Raw genomic sequence first — 20,391 nt, 5'->3', positions numbered from 1 at the left:
CCTTCCCTCCAACCTTTGTACTGCTGTCCACCTCACTGCTGTAATCCTTCTTCGGGGTAGGTGGCTTAGGACAGAGAAGATAATTATGGTCTGAAATCCCTCCTCTCCGACAGTCTACTTTTGTGCAAAGGTATCTTGGAGTACACCCGTTGCCATCCTTAGCGTGAGCCTGCAAGCACTTGAAGCATGACCCAATCTTCTTCAGATGGGCTCTTTTGTCTGCAAGATCTTGACCCTTGAAGGCCCTGCATGCAAATAGTCTGTCGGCGTGAGCGTCGTCTCCACACACAGTGCAGCTTGGATGATCGTCCTCCTGGCCCGTTGTAGACCTTGTGGAAGCCTTCCTCAGGTAATCCTTGAAATGGTCACCTCTTGTGTCTGATGAGCTTTTCTCCACGACATCTTTCTCCATGGGGCTTGGCTCCAACTGGTCCAATTCCTCCAGAATTTCCTCCTGCCTCTTCAGGAATTCCAGGAGGCAGTCAAAGTGGTTTAGTGGAGAGAACATGTTTACAGGGTTGGTTTTGTGCACGATCCACTCTTTTTTAAGTGAACTTGGAAGCTTGCTCTCCAGAGACCGGCAGACCACACGGTTCTTTACGGCGTCTTCTTCTCCAAGTATCTGAAGGTTACACAGCGCTCTCTCCACAGCCTGAATCAGTTCAATAGTTCTTCTGGGATTGTTCCCTTTGATGGAAGGAAGTGCCTGGACCTCGTTGGTGATCAGCCAGACTATCTTCGCCTTGTTCCCATACTTGTTGTCCAGCAGCCTGAACACATCGTCAGCGGAACCGCAACTGGATAGTACGAGATCCCTTTTGACCCTTTCATTTAGGCTGCTTAGTAGATGGAACTTTCTCACACTTTCTGCTCCCTGTGGGTTACCTAATTGCTGCAAGTCCTCCCATTCGGTTTTCCACCGGTAGTAGTCTCTCATGTCACCGGAGAAAGTGGGTAGCCGTGCCCTTTCAAGGCTGATGTAAGGCTTGGAGTCAAAGGCTTTCCTGACGTTGGGTTCTGGCTTGGAGTCGACAGGCTCGTCAGGGAGAGAGTGGGGAGCTGGTTTTCTTAGAGCCTCCGTTGGGTCAGCCTTGCTGCCCTTTGCTGCACCATCTAATAGCTCCTCTTCCAGCTTGTCAGACAATGCCAGGACCCTCTTCCTTACTTTCTCGTAACACATTTCCAGATCCACCACCCTAGAGCCAGGAATCAACCCTTTCCATTCCACCAACATGTCTCCGAGGTCAGTGACCTCTCTGTCCAGTTTTTTATTTCTCACCCTACGGTTCTTGATTGGTTGCTGAGGGTCGGTCTCGTCTTCCTCAGCCTGAGTAATTGCAGACTCAGTGATTTCGGCCTGGGCATGAAACATGTTATTGGCGTAGCCATCCCAAAAGGCATCTTGGGTGGTTTGTTTCACTTCGAGGTATCTTTCCTCGCACTCAGCTGTCTGCTTATCGACTTCAACTGCAGACGATTTAATCGTCGCCTCGGTCGATTCCCTCAGAGCTTGGGCATACTCGAGCCCCGCCTCGATTACTTTAGAGAAGTCTGCCCTGAAGCACTTCCATTCAATTAGAATTTCGTTAGGTTCCAAGAGTCCACTTTTAGTGAGAGCATTTCCCCTTTTAGTGAATAGCATTTGTGCTCTTGATCGCACACTCTTGAGTTTTTTCAAGTCCTCCATCTCAGTTCCTTTTCTGTTGACTGGAGAACCGACCGTTACTACCAATGGGGTCCTTTAATTGGGACTTTGTTCCACTTTGTTGGTGTTGGTCCTTATCCTAGTTCAACAGGAATTCTGGTGGTTGACTCGTGTAAGCTCCTGGTCGAAATTATCGGCCGTTTGAGTTGATTGTTTGTTTGATGGGGCTTAAGCTTTGCCCAGTGGTTCCAGTATTAGGTTGGCCGGGCCTGGGTTGGCTGTGCCTCCTTGGTGAGACTGAGAGCCGCGGTTCGTTAGTCCGTGGCTGCTCTTTGCTGCACTAATCCAGTGCAGTGGGCCTCGGTTTATAACTGTTCGGTTCTGTATCCCCACCGAACGGGGTGCCAAGAGATCAAACGTTGGAATAACTCAATTTGGTGATTTGTGGTTTATTGCAGTATAAAATGTTCACCACAGTCAGTAGCAGTAGCATTTGCAGTAGCAGTAGCATTTGCAGTAGCAGTAGCATTTGCAGTAGCAGGTTATAAACCTAAATGTAAAACGAAATATAAATGTAGATAAGTCATGCAATGTATCAGAATATCAAGTCATTTAGAAACATTCTCTTAATATTACAGAACAACATAACCCAACAGAGCAGTAAATACATTCGTTTTGTCATTTAGAAACATTCTCTTAATATTACAGAGCAACATAACCCAACAGAGCAGTAAATACATTCGTTTTGTCATTTAGAAACATTCTCTTAATATTACAGAACAACATAACCCTGCAGAGCAGTAAATACATTCGTTTTGTCATTTAGAAACATTCTCTTAATATTACAGAACAACATAACCCTGCAGAGCAGTAAATACATTCGTTTTGTCTTACCGGTAGCGTGTCCCTCTTGACTACTATGATAAACACAAGGCAATGTCCGCCATTTTATCCCCGAAGCCCCTCCCACATTGTGGATATCCGGGTTTGGAAATTAACCCCTTACAGTCACCCTAGTGAACGCAACAGCTATGAGCGATCCGAAACTGCATGGCTGGCAAAGGAGCTAGGTGGTGGATCAGCTAACAACGTTTATGGCGGGGTACCACCACCACCAGCTACAACTACAGCAGGAGAGCCATCAGCATCGGCTAGCTGTGTTGGTGTATCAGCAGACATTAGCAAGTCAAAAAACGATTCTTATGTGCTGTCACTTTAGCAACGACAGTATTGGCAGGGAAAAAAGAAGGGGAGTCGATTTTTTATTGACAACGGAATTACATGCTGGAAAAACATGCAGCTAAAATTCAGGGAACATTTGGACAATAAGAGACACACGGGAGAAGTACGGGAAAACAGGGCTGATGTGGGTGTCATCAAAGGTAAGAGTTTGTTTTCTTTAACTCGAATGCTCCATCTGACTGTGATTTTACTTCTGTAATGTGGTGGGTTGACATAATTCACGCATGGAACTATGGGTTGGGAGTATTGTTCCGTCCGCAGTTGAGTGCGTAGTACCCAAGTTGTTTAGTCTGTTCTATTTACTGCTTGAGTGTGTTGTTGACAATCGTTCATGTCCTTCATTAAACGTTTAGCTTTGTCATTTGATACGCCGCCTACGACTCCCGTCTCTCGGCACTACAGTAAACAGTTAATCAGTAACGTTAGCCGCTTTTGCGCTCTTATGTAGGCCTACTTCGTATTATATTATAGCTGATGATCTTTGTGTGTGTGTATGTGACTGTCAGTCACAAGTTTACATTCTGTATATATATATATTTTTTTTGCCATCCTGCCTCTAGTTTTGTTTGAAATTAGGTCGTTGTTTTGAGCACGCGTGCGGGTTTCATGCGCGGAAAAAAATCGCACGCAGGGCTATCCGCCACTAATGTAAAAATTCCTGGAGGAAACACTGTACTGCAAGTACTTTGCTGCAATAGCTATAGTGAGACCTACTGTACAGTTTATCATTCATAACTGTCTGTACTTAGACATATAATATCGTATCACTACTGTGTATGTAACTGGGGTAAAACCTGTTATAGAAATAGCTTTATACGAGGTAGATTTAGAACATGTCAGGATACTGGGTGGTAGAATGCACTTATCTCGGAAAAGTCATGAAAGGAGGGTCCTGAAATTTGATCGACTTCAAAGGTAGAATTTATTTTTACTCACTAGGTCAAAAGACCCCACCCATGGCTGTTCTAGTGTTAATGACCCCCCCATGGCTGTTCTAGTATTAATGACCCAACCCATGGCTGTTCTAGTGTTAATGACCCCACCCATGGCTGTTCTAGTGTTAATGACCCCACCCATGGCTGTTCTAGTGTTAATGACCCCACCCATGGCTGTTCTAGTATTAATGACCCAACCCATGGCTGTTCTAGTGTTAATGACCCCACCCATGGCTGTTCTAGTGTTAATGACCCCACCCATGGCTGTTATAGTGTTAATGACCCAACCCATGGCTGTTCTAGTGTTAATGACCCCACCCGTGGCTGTTCTAGTGTTAATGACCCTAACCCGTGGCTGTTCTAGTGTTAACGACCCCACCCGTGGCTGTTCTAGGGTAATGACCACACCCATGGCTGTTCTAGTGTTAATGACCCCATCCATGACTTCTAGTGTTAAAGGGGAGGATTAATCAACCAAAATAACGTTTCCGAACTTTTTTTGAGGGGTTTATATATGTTACGGTACATGTGGGAATACGGTACATGTGGGAAAACTCGGGTTAGGGTTAGGTGCTAGGGTGCTACGGTTAGGATTAGGGTTAGGGTTAGGATTAGAGGTAGGGTTAGACATGCCAGCATGTACCAAGTCGACGTAGCACCTAACCCTAACCCTAGTTTTCCCACATGTACCGTATTCCCACATGTACCGTAACATATAGTACATATACATATTAAAGTACAATTCAATAATATTTCAACAATATTGTAGATTTTCACTTTGAAGTGGAGAGATTATAAGTACTAATACATGTTCTTTTTCTCATGTAAAATAAGGGCTGCATTTAAATGTAAAGATACATAACAGAGCTTTTGAAAAATGTGCATCTTAAAATAAAGTGCTTAATTTTTGAAAAATAAATTAAAAAACGAAATATAAAGTGTAGCTTCAGTTTCCCTTTCTCTTCTGTTTTGCTAGCATGTCCTGGGTTAATATTTCGGTTTCCCTTGTGGCTGATGATGCTGACGTAGGTATCTGTAGGTACATAGGTGTACAGATAAAGGCTGTAAACCCCTTATGCATCACTGTGTGCTATACTCTCTGGTTAACTGGTCATCTCTCTCTATCTGCCGAACCCTTCACTGGTATATTTTCATTTACAAATCCCAAGGACCCAAGGACCTTGCGCACGGCAGCCCTAGCCCTCGTTTATTCAACTAGTGAATACTGCGCCCCAGTATGGTGTCGGAGTGCCCACACTGCAATTAAGTTGACCCTCCCTTTTGCCCATTACTGACCCCTCCCTGTCCCTAGCTCTTTAGCTGTCTAGTTTTAGGTTTTGTAGTTTTAGTTTAGTTTTAGATTATCTTAGACTGTTTTAGACTAGTTTTAGTTTTAGACTATGTAGTTTTAGTTTAGTTTTAGACTATGTAGGCCAGGTTTTGTATTGTATTTGTTTGTGGTGGATGTTGTTGTTGTATGCCTATGAACAGGTCACACTTGAAAATGAGCCCTTGGGGCTCAATGTGTTTTTTACCTGTATAAATAAAGGTTAAATAAAAAAATAGGTATCGGTATCTGCTTGATCTTTTCACAAAACTCTTATTTTTGTTTCCCTTCAAGGAAGGTTTCAGCTACCACTCATGCACTCCTTGACCGTCAGTAAATGTGTTTTATGTTGACGCAAAATGCAAGCAACTTTAAGGGAACATTCATTAACACGTTGTTGGGCAGTGAATGAATGTGTTTGAATTCTGGTGTATCGATCATATTGGGCTCTGTATCGTGTATTTTCTCTGTCCTCGGTTCAGATTTGAGTGTGTATGTTTCTGCTCAAAAGATGGGTTTAGTCTCGTAACGCTTTACATTGCCGCTTTTAATAATCGCTATGGTCTCCAAACATATCAGACATACAGGCCCAGGGTTTGAACTGAACTGCCCGTGGGAAGAATGAACATGTAAGAGTCTGTCCAAAGGACAGAACAGAGATAATTGTATTCGGTAAACCTGACAAAAGATCGAAAGTCAGTGCAAAACTTGATTCTCTCTCTAAACGAAATAACAGGTCAGAAATCTTCGTGTAATTCTAGACTCTAAACTTCAACAGCCACATGAACTCGTTAACTAAATCAGCCTACTATCACCTGAAAAACATAACAAGAATGAGAGGTTTCATGTCCAAATAAGACCTTGAAAAAAAACTCATCCATGCATTTGTTTCGAGTAGACTTGATTATTGTAATGGTCTACTAACAGGCCTATCTAAAGGGGCTGTTCGTAAGCTGCAGCTCATCCAAAACGCAACTGCTAGGGTCCTAACAAAAATGAATACGTTTGAACACATTACACAAATCCTGAGATCCCTACTCTGTCTCTCACAGAAAATGGTCTTGGACCAAAATACATATCAGATCTCCTCCCACCCTATATTCCCGCAAGGCCCCTAAGGTCAGCTGAGACTAATCAGCTAATAATTCCAAGAGTTAAAACAAAACACGGTGCAGCAGCTTTTAGTCACGCTGCTGCATGCTCCTGGGACAAACTTCCTGAAGAAATCAACAGGCACAAACCCTAAACATATTTAAATCTAAGCTGAAAACCTTCATGTTTTGCAGCAGTTATGATTAAACAATTCTATCAATGTCTTTTATCCATGAACTATTGTCTTATTAAATGTTTTATCTATTTACCTCTTATATTTGCTTTTATTCAGTCGTTTTTATTTTCTTGCTATGCTCCTCTTGCTGTATTTTTAAATAATGCATGTAAAGCACTTTGAATTGCCCTGTTGTATGAAATGTGCCATACAAATAAACTTGCCTTGCCACTGGCAGCATTGATTTTACAGCAGAGCAATGACCCTCACCACTATACAACAAAGACTTACCAACTATCTCACTGTCTTCCATCTCCACTTCTCCTCTGTCCTCTTCTTTCACCATCACTCCCTCCTCCCTCATTTCTTCTCCTCCATCTTCTTCTTTCACCATTACACCCTTCTGCATTACAGCTGCACCTCCATCTTCTTCTTTCACCATCACTCTCTTCTCCTCCACTTCTTCTTTCACCATCACTCTCTTCTCCTCCACTTCTTCTTTCACCATCACACCATTCTCCTCTACATCTTCTTCCTCCAGCTTCACTGCCACCATCTCTGGACCCCACTGTGTGATTTTCAGGGCTGGAGAACCACAGCCAGATCCGGGGGACTCTGTGGACTCTGGTTCATACATGGTTACATGAGCTGAAGAGGACCTGCAGCTAGAAACAATGGAGGCACAAACAGTGCAGAGTCAATTATAAATGACAGCCAACCAGTTCACTGAAAGCCCATCTAGACTGACAGGACGTGTCCTGCAAATGCAATAATCTATGGATTACTGATTGCATTTCTTTGTAATTAAAGGGTCTGGAAAATAGACATTAAACGGTTCCAATTTTATTTTGTGTCCAAGAAAAAATGACAATAATCTTCTAGTTAGGCTCAACTTCCTGGTCACACAGAGGGCTGTATGGGCGTGTACTTTGCACGCTTGACTGGCAGCTCCCTTTCAAGCTAGCTTGCTGCGTTATCATACATGACATTCATCTATTAGATGTGCTTATAGTTCTGCCCTTTAATTACCAACTGTTTAGCTGCTGCTGAAATGTACTGAGCTAATACAATGACTTGGCTAAGATTATAGTTATGCACCTGACAGTATAATTCATCATATCAATTCAATGACCACCATTAGCATACTGTACACCTGGCACCCTATGGTGAATTATTGAACCAGGGTTCGACAGTAACGCTTGCCCGCATGCCCGGAGCAAGTAAAAAATTCACCGGATTTGTTTGCGCGAGCCCGACAACGCTGCTGGATCCTGGATATTTGTACCTGTGTGCAGGAAGAACAACAGACGGCGCAGGCGCCAGACCAGACTAGATGATCGTGGAGTGAAGATATTATTATTATGCCGTCTGTTGTTCTTCCTGCACACAGTTAAAAGTATCCAGGATCCAGCAGCGTCATCGGGCTCGCGCAAACAAACCCGGCAAATGTTTTACTTGCTCCGGACAAGCGTTACTGTCGAACCCTGTGAACACAATAGGCTACTTGTGGACAGGATTCACAGCATGTGTATGACTTACTGATCAGTTGTACCACAATGGTGTTGTCCTCCTTTTCTAATTCGCTGCCGTATTTTCACAATATCCTCCATGTTTAGTTTCTTCCCACACTGGACGTAGCACTGGCGCATGTCGTCATGACCAGAACAAGCAGAAGCATTCATCATTGCCCAGATGGGGAGTTCACAGTGCAGGGAATCCTACGAATAAAGATGATAAAAATATTAAAACAAGAGTGAAGAAATGTAATCAAAACATATTTTATGATGAACTAGATTGAAATCAAGTGCAACACTGAAACACAACTGTGAACATTTCAAACCTGCAAACTGCGACACTTTAAATGAATGTGCAATAACACTATGTGCAATATGACAACCCTCGGGTACATAAGGTTCAGAGATAGGAAATGTTAGAATAGGTATAGCATAGCATAGAGTACAGCACAGTGTTTTATTTGTATAGTATAGTATAGTGGATAGTGTACATCAGTGTTTCCTCTATATGCATTTATTCGTGGCGGGCCGCCACAAATGAATTTCCTCCGCCACCATTCAGTCCACTAAGTGGTGCACGATTTAAAAAAAAAAAAAAAAAAATTTAGCCCGCTTTTCAGACCTTCACAGCGCTAGACTTAGGCCGCTTTCAGACCTACATTTAGTTCCGATTTAGGGAGCAGTAAATTACAATGTCAATGTTGCAGACTTAATCACACCCACAAGCGCGAAGCGACGCGCTTGCAAAACTGTTTTGTGATTGGTTGAATACATCTAGGCTGCGTCTAGTCTACAAGCTACTTCAAATGTTACAATCCATTACAGATTGATTAGCAACACTGCATCAGCGACGACTGTGGGTTATTGCATTCTATGGTTCGTGTTCTTATACCAGTGCTCAGTATACAAGTATTTTAAATGAACATTCGTAATGTAGTCTGATGTTCATGGTCAACTAAATCAGGCTATTTTGTGAAACAATTATGTTTCCGCTACCTTAGAACTAGTGTTGTTCCGATACCGATACTAGTATCGGCATGGCCAGCGATACGCACAAAAATGCTGGTATCGGTATCGGCGAGTACTAACAAATAACACCCGATACCAAACTTGTGATGCGCGTTTTGCACAGGCTGCATTCGTAATTCGCTCTTAGAACGCTGGAGCGCACAGTGGTATCAACGTCATAAAGGGACCAAGCAATTTGATTGGACAAGAGGCATTCCTTGAGTGGTGATCAGATTTCCAGAGCGAATTTACGAACGCACCCACAGCGTCCCGCAACTCGGTGAACGAATTGTCTCCGGTGACGGTGACGGTGTGAAGACACGAGAAACATTCAATTTTTAAAGTTCAGCAAAGTAAATAGGATTTTACAAGTCCCGTTAACAAGTATATCATCACCTGTGATCGGCAAGCATGGCCCCTAAGGATTATGTGGCAGAGAAAGGTACGTTTTGTTTTACCGGCGTTACTCATACAGACAGTGTGTGGTTGAGTTGCTGCTACTGTTCAATGAACAGAACATGCAAAGCGACAGGCACTGCTGGGGATGAAGAGCTATGTAATGTTATACGCGTAACTAATAACTAGCTATCGTTCTTGACTTTTGATTTCAACAATGGTGCCACGTTTGCCCACTTTTCACCAGGGTAACTAATTCTGTTGGCCAATGCATGGTAGCTAAAAAACCAACCCCGTTTCATGAAGCACACACCGGACTGTCAAAGTTATAAAAACCAGTGTCTAGAACTTTTAAGTCTACTTGCGTTTAGCTAGAAACTTTGCTAGGAGTCTCCGACTAGAAGGTTTAAACCCTAGCAGCATTCTTTGCTTGTCAGGCTTCAAAACTACCCGGATGGAATAACTCGGAAGAAGTCCGGGCCAGTCTCCGTGTCAAACCTAGTCGAATATGGAAGTGATTTCACAAATTCATTGAACTGCACTTTGACAAATCGTGTGCCTTCACATATATTAGTACCTGGCCACATTCTTCTTTTGATGGGCGACACCGCCTTCACTCCCCAGTCCCACAGGCCGGCCCTGCTGTTATGATTAGTTACAGAACCAAATGGTACCTTGATTGAGTTGGTTAATAGATTTTTGTTGATACTTTTCACGATACCAAACACCCGATGCCAGACTAAGTGTTAGCAATAATTTTACATCGAGGTGAGTATGCGGCTCAAAAAACATGTTTTTTTGTCTTGTTTTTTCAAACGCCGTGGTATCGGATCGGTACTCGGTATCGGCAAGTACTGCACGGTCAGGTATCGGTATCGGTATCGGGATCAAAAAATGGTATCGGAACAACACTACTTAGAACTACCGTACTTAAAGTAATTGCCAGCAATGTTATCCAGCAATGTTAGCTAGCAATGTTAGCTAGCTATGTGTTCATAAATTCCTGGTTCCATTTTCAGATGAGTTTGTTAAAGTATTTCAAACGAAAAGTACCAGAAGATGAGGAAGATGGTCAGGTAACCACACATAGTGAAAAATATGATGATAAATACGATGTAATAATATGATGAGACGGTATGATATGGCAGGTGTGTGGTGGTCTTGCGGCCTGTCTCGTTCCAGCGAGTCAGCTCGTATTACGAGTGCTTACCATCACCAAGTACGCTCGCCAACTAAAGCACTTGATTACGTTGATATAAACATACTAAGAACTTGGTAATAAGTATAATACGAGTTGACTACTATAATTAGACATTGTGCGCTCTGCGCTGCGGGCTAACGATCTTGTAACTTCGCAAACAATAGCAGCATTTAAAATGTTTTTTAAAAAAGTTTAGTTAATGTTCAACTGGAAAAGGTAGTGAGCACAGAATTTCGTGTTTTGAATCTGCTAAAATTGCCTTTTAAAAAAGCCTGGAGCAGGAGAGAAGAGTGGAGCAGCAGAGAAAATAGTAGCAGGAGAGAAGAGTGGAGGAGAGAAGAGTGGAGGAGAGAAGAGTGGAGCAGCAGAGAATAGTGGAGGAGAGAAGAGTGGAGGAGAGAAGAGTGGAGCAGCAGAGAAGAGTGGAGGAGAGAAGAGTGGAGGAGAGAAGGGTGGAGGAGAGAAGAGTGGAGCAGCAGAGAAGAGAGGAGGAGAGAAGAGTGGAGCAGCAGAGAAGAGTGGAGGAGAGAAGAGTGAAGCAGCAGAGAAGAGTGGAGGAGAGAAGAGTGGAGCAGCAGAGAAGAGAGGAGGAGAGAAGAGTGGAGCAGCAGAGAAGCAGGGAGACAAAGGAAAACACAGACTCTCAGGCTGGGACCCTAAATGGGCAGAGAACAGGAAGTTCCCATGGCTGTACAACAGTAACCGTGGTGAGTATACTATTTACACCATATCATGCACTTCAGAATATGTCAGTGCAATATGACCAATAATGCCAATTTACTCTGTCCTTACAGGAATGTTTTGCCGCTTATGTCGGCAACATAAACAGACCCCAAAGGGAGGACAAGCAGGAGCCAATCGGCCATTTATAGAGACAGGCAGCAAACAATATAGGCTTGATCAATTGGACAGGCATGCGAGGACAGAGCACCACAAACAAAGTGTGAAGTGTCATGCTTCACTGGCACAAGGTGAACTTTCTTCTTTAGATATAGGAAGCTATTTTAATTGATAAAGGACTATCAGGTATAACCAGCTTTTGTTGCAATAACCATTTGTACCTGCTTTGTATAGGTTCTTCAGTTGTGACTGCATTCAACCCAGTCATCAATTTAGAACATGAGGCCATCATTGGGGGGTTTAAATGCCTCTATTACCTCACCAAGCGAGAGCAGGCACACCACACCAATTATACTGCTCTCCTTGAACTTGCCGAGTTGCTGGGGTGTGACTACTTCAAAAAGCTGAAGGTAAACAATGATCATGCTTGCTATGTTGTTCTTGTTTTTGTTCGTTGTTCTTGTTCTTGTTCGCAAATTATCTTCAAAATGTAATATTCCAACTATAATCAAATGTATTTTTAGATAGGGAAACAGACCACCTACCGGTCCCATGTCATCATAGATGAAATGTTGGAGATTTTGGCTAAAGTGGTCATGGAGCCAATCCTCCAAAACATCCACTCGTCCTTGGCTATTGGGCTGGAGGTGGATGAGAGCACAGACGTCTCTGTGCAGAAGCAGCTGGATATTCATAGCTTTCATGTGACGTCACAGCATAGTGGAAACGCCCACCTGACGGGCAAAAGGCACTTTTTGCGGGCAAAACCCACTTTTTGCGGGTTAATAACTTTGATTTCCCGTGGGTTAGGAAAATAATTCCAACGTGTCCGGATAGAGTAGAAGACAGGGAATCCAACACTATTTGAATGGAGTCGATCCTCCACTCCTATCACCGTGGACACAGCAAGGAGCGAATTCCCGGATATAAATATTCCCTCGCCTCGCTGACAGCGGGAGTTGGGAGTTTCGTCCAGCAGCCGGTGAACGCCCGGTTGATCGAGTTTCATATTAAAAGTATATCTTCTCGGGGTGTCAGCGCGGTGGTTAAGGGCTCAAAATGACCGTATACTGATGGTGAATTTAGCAATAATAGTCTTATGTTTGTACCACCTCCATAACCGGTGTTATTCACGGGAAAAGCCGGTCAAGGAGGCACCCTTTGCAGGTCAATAACTTTGATTCTCCGGGGGTTAGGAACATAATTCCAACGTGTCCGGATAGAGTAGAAGACAGGGAATCCAACACTATTTGAATGGTGTCAATCCTCCACTCCTATCACCGTCGTGTATCTTGATAGTTCTTCATGAGTGAGGTGGTCTAAATAGTAGGCAGCCATGTTGAGCGATGTTGCTATGATACTTTTTGCCCGTCAGGTTGGTGGTTGCTAGGGAAGAAACCACGTGACTGAAAGCTATGAATACACATCAGGTACTATTCAAATCAAAGTACACTGATTGTGTCTGAGTAATACATATATGTTGAGGTAGGGATGGACGGTTTCCAATTATTGAAACCGAAAAACCGTCAAAGACTAAAACCGCGGTTTTCCGGTTAACCGAAAAACGACCGAAAAAAAAAAAGAAAAAAAGAGCGACAATTTCAAATAATTGAGCCCTACTGCTACAATACACTCATGTCGAACACCATTAAAACACCGTAAGCACAGTCGCAACACATTTAGGCTACTTAGTTTCACAAATATAAGTGGAAAGGCAGACTTTTGTAAGCTACACCATACATGAAAACACATGAACACTTAACACACCAGCTCCGCTGATCCAGGGTGCACGCCTGCACGGAAGATCATCTCTTGGAACAGCGTCTTCATTGAATGAACTGCTTTCTCAATATCTTGGTTCTTAGACAAAGTTTCAGCTGCTGCTCAATGTATTTAAATATTTGAATACTGCTCAATAATCACTGAAATATTAGACTTAGAATTATGCAGTGAACATACTTAAAGCTTTTCATAAAAAACACATGCCGCGAGACTGACTCGTCCTGAACTGTCGTAAGTCAATCAACAAAGAATGCCCCATCAAAATAAAAGTGCCCATGGTAGAGCTGTCAAAATAGAGCTTTCAAAATAAATGTACTAATACAGATAGAGATAAATACAGAACTACCTTTGCGTCACTAAGTGACCGCGTATCTTCTGAGACATGCGTTCTGTCATCACTTTCAGTAGCGCCTTCACACACAGTGGTGCTGTGCACAAACACTCTTGATCCGTATAGCTCTTGTTTTATTATATTGTGGTTTAGTAAATACTGCACTTGGAGTTACATTCAATGCATGATTTGTGCTATAGAACATAAATAAAGTTTGATTGATTGATTGATATAAAATCAAATCACATTTTATTTCTATAGCGCATTTCTCACAAAAGTGACCCAATGCGCTTTACAGAGAGCAGCGAAAATGATCTTATTAAATGTAAGCGAGTAATTGTAAAAAACCTTTCCTATCTACCAATAACTGAAGGCAACTATCTTTCCCATAGAGTGATTCGTTACCCTTAAATATAATCCCAATTAGATATTAATCCTCAGTTATTCTTCACAACTGACCAAACCTCTCACTCATTGCGCGGCAGATTCAGACTGTATCATTGTTATTTTCACACACGACAAACATGTGACATGTTCCAGTTTTATTCTTTGAACAACATAGGGGGAAAAAATAAATAAATAAAATAATCCGGTTTCAGACGGTTTTGATAAAAAACCGTTTCTATTTTTATAAACCCCGGTTTTCGGTTTAACCGAAAAACCGTCCATCCCTATGTTGAGGATGTCTTTTTGTGCTTTTCAGATATATGGACAATGAAGGCCAGCTCCACAGCCAGTTCCTCGATCTGGTGTCAGTGCCTGACGGAAAGGCAGCTACTATAGTGGCTGCCATAAAGGATGTGCTGCACGAAAACAAGGTTCCAACCGAAAGGTTATTTGGATTGGGAACAGATGGAGCTGCTGTAATGACCGGTATGAGACACAACATGAGCAAGTGGAATTACTGTAAATGGGTTTTTATTTTTACTGCATGTTTTAGTTGCTCAGACACTGACCATGAAATGGTATCTGCATGTCTTGATTCGATTATATTTATTTTCCTGTAACAGGGCGGGTGAATGGTGTGGCCAAGCAGCTGCAGGACGACTTCCCCTGGATGCTGCCAGTGGCGTGTGCTGCCCATCGCCTCGCCCTGGCATGTAGGGATGCCTCATCTGCGGTCCCCTACATGGCTTCAGGGACCACTTGCAGCAGCTCCATCTATACTTTCATAACAGCGCCAACAGAACGGCCGTTCTGAAAGCTGCAGCACAGACCTTGGGCCTCACTGACTTAAAAATGAAGGTGAGATCACAGAAAAAAAATACTAATAAACTACTAGTAAAATACTTTTAACTTTTAACAGTAATGTTGGCCATGATTGTGTACTTCAGATGCACTTCCTGTGTTCTGAATGTCTTCTCTCATGACGGAAATATGTTTCAGCAAGTGAAGGACACACGCTGGCTGTCCCAGCACCTGGCAGTCATGAATTTGCAGCGGAACCTCAGAGCAGTCCTGGGTGCCTTGGCTGAAGAGACAGAGTTCCATAAGTGCCCAGTAGCCAAGGGCCTGTATGGGTTCTGCTGCACCTACCGCTTCGTTGCAGCGGTCTATCTGCAGGCGGATGTTCTGCCACATCTGGCTTGGCTGTCCAAGATGTTCCAGAAAGAAAATGTCAACTTCTTGGCCATCAAAGAGCAGGTATTTCCTAAAGGCAAATCACTTTTAACATGTTGCTCTAGAACTCAATAGAACTAATCATAGCCTTACTGGAAAAAAATTAAGCCTGGCCCTTGTGTGACTACCTTTATGAGGTCCCAGTGACGATGGCGTGCCTGAGGACCATCAGAGATGCAGGAGATGCACAGCCCCCTGGCTCATTCTTGGCCCAGCTCAATAATGAGCTTGATAACCCTGCAGGATTAGGGGGGTTTAATATCACCCATGAGGAGGAGAGGGAGAGGAGAGGCAGAGGCCAGCTGGAGCAGACTAGGGAGGCGCTCTGGTCGCGGTTCAGGACGCAGGTACATTTGTGTTGGATGTTACATGTTGATCTAGTCTAGTACTATAAGTGTTAATCTAGTAAGTACTATAATAAGTCTGAGGAAATTAAACAAAATACCAGATAGGCACTAAGGTAGCCATCCCAGTTGTGTTTTGGAGGAAACAACATGACATTCAGTTTTCATTGCAAAACCACTAAAGCTATCCAAACTCCAAAGCTATCCAAACTTGCAGTCTTCCACTAGTATTGTATGTTTATCCTCTATACAGGGCATTTCTGTAAAAGACTCCCAGCACTCAAACTAGTCTGTAATTTGTGCCATGTTTAGGTAATGGAGCCCTATCTGGATGGCCTCCAGGATAGCCTGGACAGAAGGTTCCAGAACCTGGACATCATGGGGGCATTTCATGTTCTGGGACCCCAAGCAGCCAAGGAGGATGATGCCGTCAACATTGCACATCTTACCTCCCTGTCTGCAAAATTCCTGCAGCAGTCTGGAGGAAATGTACCGGTACTGCAAGAATGGCCTTCTTATAAGCAGCATGTGCTGATTGGAGCATTCAAGGTAAAATCTGAAAGTCACAATTAATAGTTCTGCAGAAAGATAATTGAGGACCCCAGAATAATGTTGTCTCACTGTGTTATGTGTTTCAGAACATGGACCAGCTCACTATGATGGGTAAACTGTCATCCCAGCACGATGAATGGGGACAGCTCTACCCATGTCTGAGTCAGCTGGTTGCCATTGCCCTCACAGTTCCCATCTCCAGTGTGAACTGTGAGAGGGACTTTTCCACAATGAATAGGGTAATTTACTAAGTAATCTAAATCTGATATTGTTTGATTTCTCTCACCTTCCCACATACCACTTATTTTTGTCATTGTTTCTATTTGCAGGTGAAGACTGACCTGAGAAACAGACTGCAGGGCGACCATCTGGCCGCCTGCATGATACTGAGCATCAACGGGCCGCCAATAACCGAGTTCCCTTATGACAGAGCCTTAGAGCTCTTCTTCAAAAAGAAAAGAAAAATAAAGTGCTCTCAGCCAGGCTGCACACTTTGCCACTAAGGCCCCCCCCCCTCCAAAAAAAGCATGACCCTCCCCTGTTTTTCCACCTCTACCAGAAAAGCTACCATCGAACGGCCCATAAATCGAAAGCTACCATTGAACGGCCCATAAATCATCGTAATTGGTCAATTTTCTATACAGACACTGGGCTGGCCCAATCAACAGAGAGAAGGGGGGGGGGGGTCAGCGGTCACGCACGCACGCAGCACCAGACCTCCGTCTCAGTTTCGCGGTAGTTTTGGGCCGAGACGGCCGGCAAAATAAATTTAGTTAGCCTGGATAGTTACTAGATAGATACTGAGAGAGATGGAGCGCAAAAGCACACTAAAACGAAAGGGAGGCTGGGAGAAAAATAAGAAGAAACTCGAGGCAGATGCTGCCAAATGTGTAAACATTAGGGACATGTTTGCTGCACCCTCAAGTTTACCACAGCAGCAACAGGTTGAAGAGGAGGCTAGCAGGGAGGAGCGGGAGCAGGGTACAGATACAGAGGATAGAGAGGATACAGAAGAAGCGGGGCCGAGTCAGCCTGTAACCGTTGACCCGGTAAGGAAAATATAGGTAGCTGTGTAGTAGGGGTGCAACGGTTCAGTTGGCCCACGGTTCGGTACGGTTCGGTATTTTGGGTCACGGTTTTCGGTACGGTTCGGTTCAGAAACAAATGCTACTATTTATTTACAACTGTGTTACATATTACACCAGGTAAAATCCGTCACAACTTGGAATAAATCCGTCGCAACTTGGAATAAATTGACGGAAATCCGTCGTAGCGACGGAGAACTTTAATCCCTGTGTACAGCACAGTATATAAGACGAGTATATAAGGCAAGTATTTTTGTGCTGGTGGGTGTGGTCCGACCGATTGGGGTGGGCCTGTCTGGGCCAAAAATGCCAGGGCCTAATTTTTGTCCCAGTCCAGCCCTGACACTACCTGACTACTTGAGAAATACCTGAACACTTTCATTTTCATCTTGTTGAACTTTGCACAGCATGTTACACTATTGATTGCACTTTAATTCTGCTGTAGTGCGACTACCATCACTTATCACTTTATTCCTTATCATTACTTAATTTACTTATTTACTTGTGATTATTGTGATGATGGTATTGTTGTGATTATGTACCTTGCTGCAAAGCTAATGTTGAAGAACCACAGCCAAAGATTTGTATTATTGTGTACTGTAAAATCAATTCTGATTCAAGATGTTTTTGTATCATTAAAATAATAATAGTTACAACAACCATAAAGCCTCCATAACGATAAGCTGGCTAATTAGCTTAGGTAATACCAGATCAGTGCTATAATGGATGTTGACTAAAAGTGCACCTAAATCCACGCCCATCTCTCTCTAACCGCTGATCCAAAATCAGATTAATGACATTAAACATTCAGTTGACGACGTGACACAAGGGCTACTCCTGATTGGTCTAAATGTGAACCGGCATGAGAACCGTGCAGACTCAACCATCCCTGCTGAAAAACTGTCGCAAATTGAAGAACTCGCGCAAGTTGGAAACACTGGGAAACTTTCACCTTTCGCCAATGTGAACCATCTAAAAGATACAAAAGCTGATCTAGCTAGGTAGGTGCACAAATAAGATATCACGTTAAATAACTTCGAAAAATTAAACGAAAACAGCGACAGATGGATGGATTTTTCAAGAAAAAAGATGTCCCAGACACTTCAAACATTGCTGAAGCTAGCAGTGGCTATGAGCGACCCGAAACTGCATGGCTGGCAAAGGAGCTAAGAAGCTAGGTGATGGATCAGCTAACAGCGTTTATGGCGGGGTACCACCACCACCAGCTTCAACTACAGCTACAGCGGGAGAGCCATCAGCATCGGCTAGCTGTGTTGGTGTATCAGCAGACATTAGCAAGTCAAAAACCGATTCTTATGTGCCGTCACTTTAGCAACGACACAGTATTGTCAAGGGGAAAAGAAGGGGAGACGATTTTTTTATTGACAACGGAATTACATGCTGGAAAAACATGCAGACACAGACAATAAGAGACACACGGGAGAAGTACGGGAAAACAGGGCTGATGTGGGTGTCATCAAAGGTAAGAGTTTGTTTTCTTTAACTCAGCTGATACTCAGCTGTTTACCGAATGCTCCGTCTGACTGTGATTTTACTTCTGTAATGTGGTGGGTTGACATAATTCACGCACGGAACTATAGGTTGAGAGTATTGTTGAGTGCGTAGTACCCAAGTTGTTTAGACTGTTCTATTTACTGCTTGAGTGTGTTGTTGACAATCGTTCATATCCTTCATTAAACATTTAGCTTTGTCATTTGATACGCCGCCTACGACTACCATCTCTCTGCACTACAGTAAACAGTTAATCAGTAACGTTAGCCGCTTTTGTGCTCATGTAGGCCTACTTCGTATTATATTATAGCTGATGATCTTTGTGTGTGTGTATGTGACTGTCAGTCACAAGTTTATATTCTGTATATTCATTTAAAAAAATTTGGCCATCCTCTAGTTTTGGCTGAAATTACGTCGTTGTTTTGAGCGCGCGTGTACGTCATCCGGAAAAAAAATCGCAGAAAAAAAATGCAGACTTCTGAATTTGAATAGTCTGTTGTTGATTAAATCTGATCATAACGCTTATCATAGCCTGAAAACCGCTACAAACTATTCATATCAAAACACAGAGAAACCTTTACTCATGTATCTATCCAACATGGAAGAGTACTGCTCTGCTGTCCACTAGTTGTTACGAAAACCACCACTGTAGCTTGCTATGACAGGGTATATACAGGAATCTTGAGGTTAATTTCAATACCTTTCTAAGACTTTTTAAAGACCTTGTCAATATTTTTCCAGACCTCACCGCCACCTCGAGCTGTAACCGTTTACCTCAGTGACACCTTTAACTTAACAGTTTTAGACTAGACCACTCTCATACAACAAGATTTCCGGTTCATCTTTGTTTTTAACACTAGAACAGCCGTGAGGTGTTAAACAGCACCAGTGAGTACAAAAAAAGACCAGTATGATGAGTGAAGTTCTGACAATTGCACTACACTTATTCTCTGGAACTAGACATTTGATACTGACAATCCAAATACACTCGAAAATATACTCTCATGGTAAAATATGCATAAACTGGTCAAAACAACCTGCTCTATAAGTTACTGTCATCAGGGACTGGTCTGCTAATTGTTCCTAGGACCAAAACAAAACATGGTGAAGCCGCGTTCTCCCACTATGCCTCCCATAGCTGGAACAAACTCCCGGAAGACATTAGATCTGCCCCTACTTTGCCCATTTTCAAATCCAAGTTAAAGACCTTTATGTTTACTTTTGCTTTTAACTGCTACTAAACTACTGAAGTTTACTTTTTTGTTTTTAACTGCTACTAAACTACTGAGTTGATTGAAGGCATGAGTGGAAGTGTTATAATGGAGTCTTATAAATGTTCTATTTTAATTGTTAATGTGTGTTTTTTGTGCTATGCACTGCTTTGCTGCTTGTCTTTCAAAATTTTATTTTTTTTGTAAAGCACCTTGAATTGCCTTTGTGTATGAAAGGTGCTATATAAATAAATTTCACTTCACTTCACTGTCAGGGGTGCAAACTGGCGATGGCCCAAAAAGGTGAGGTTTTGCAGCTAGCCTTAGGGGTGGGGGGGGGGTAGCGCTAGCACTAATGGTGTTAAATGGATATCGCTAGCACTAACGGTGCTAGACGGTGGTCTAACAATGATGCGCGTGTAAGTAGCGGCAGCCCTGACCTTAACACCTGCAGAATGACTTCTAAAACAGTTTACCGTGACTGTGTTCTCCACGCTGTCTGGGATTGTACCTAGCTGCCTGAAGCTAAAAGTTATTTCAACAGCAGCGGAGTTTAGCAGACAGGGAGATTAGTTAGCT

The sequence above is a fragment of the Nansenia antarctica genome (assembly GCF_963989245.1).
Source record: "Nansenia antarctica genome assembly, chromosome: 7".
In the NCBI taxonomy this organism is placed as follows: Eukaryota; Metazoa; Chordata; class Actinopteri; order Argentiniformes; family Microstomatidae; genus Nansenia; species Nansenia antarctica.
The sequence above is the reverse complement of the archived record's forward strand: the minus strand, read 5'-3'. Positions refer to the sequence as shown.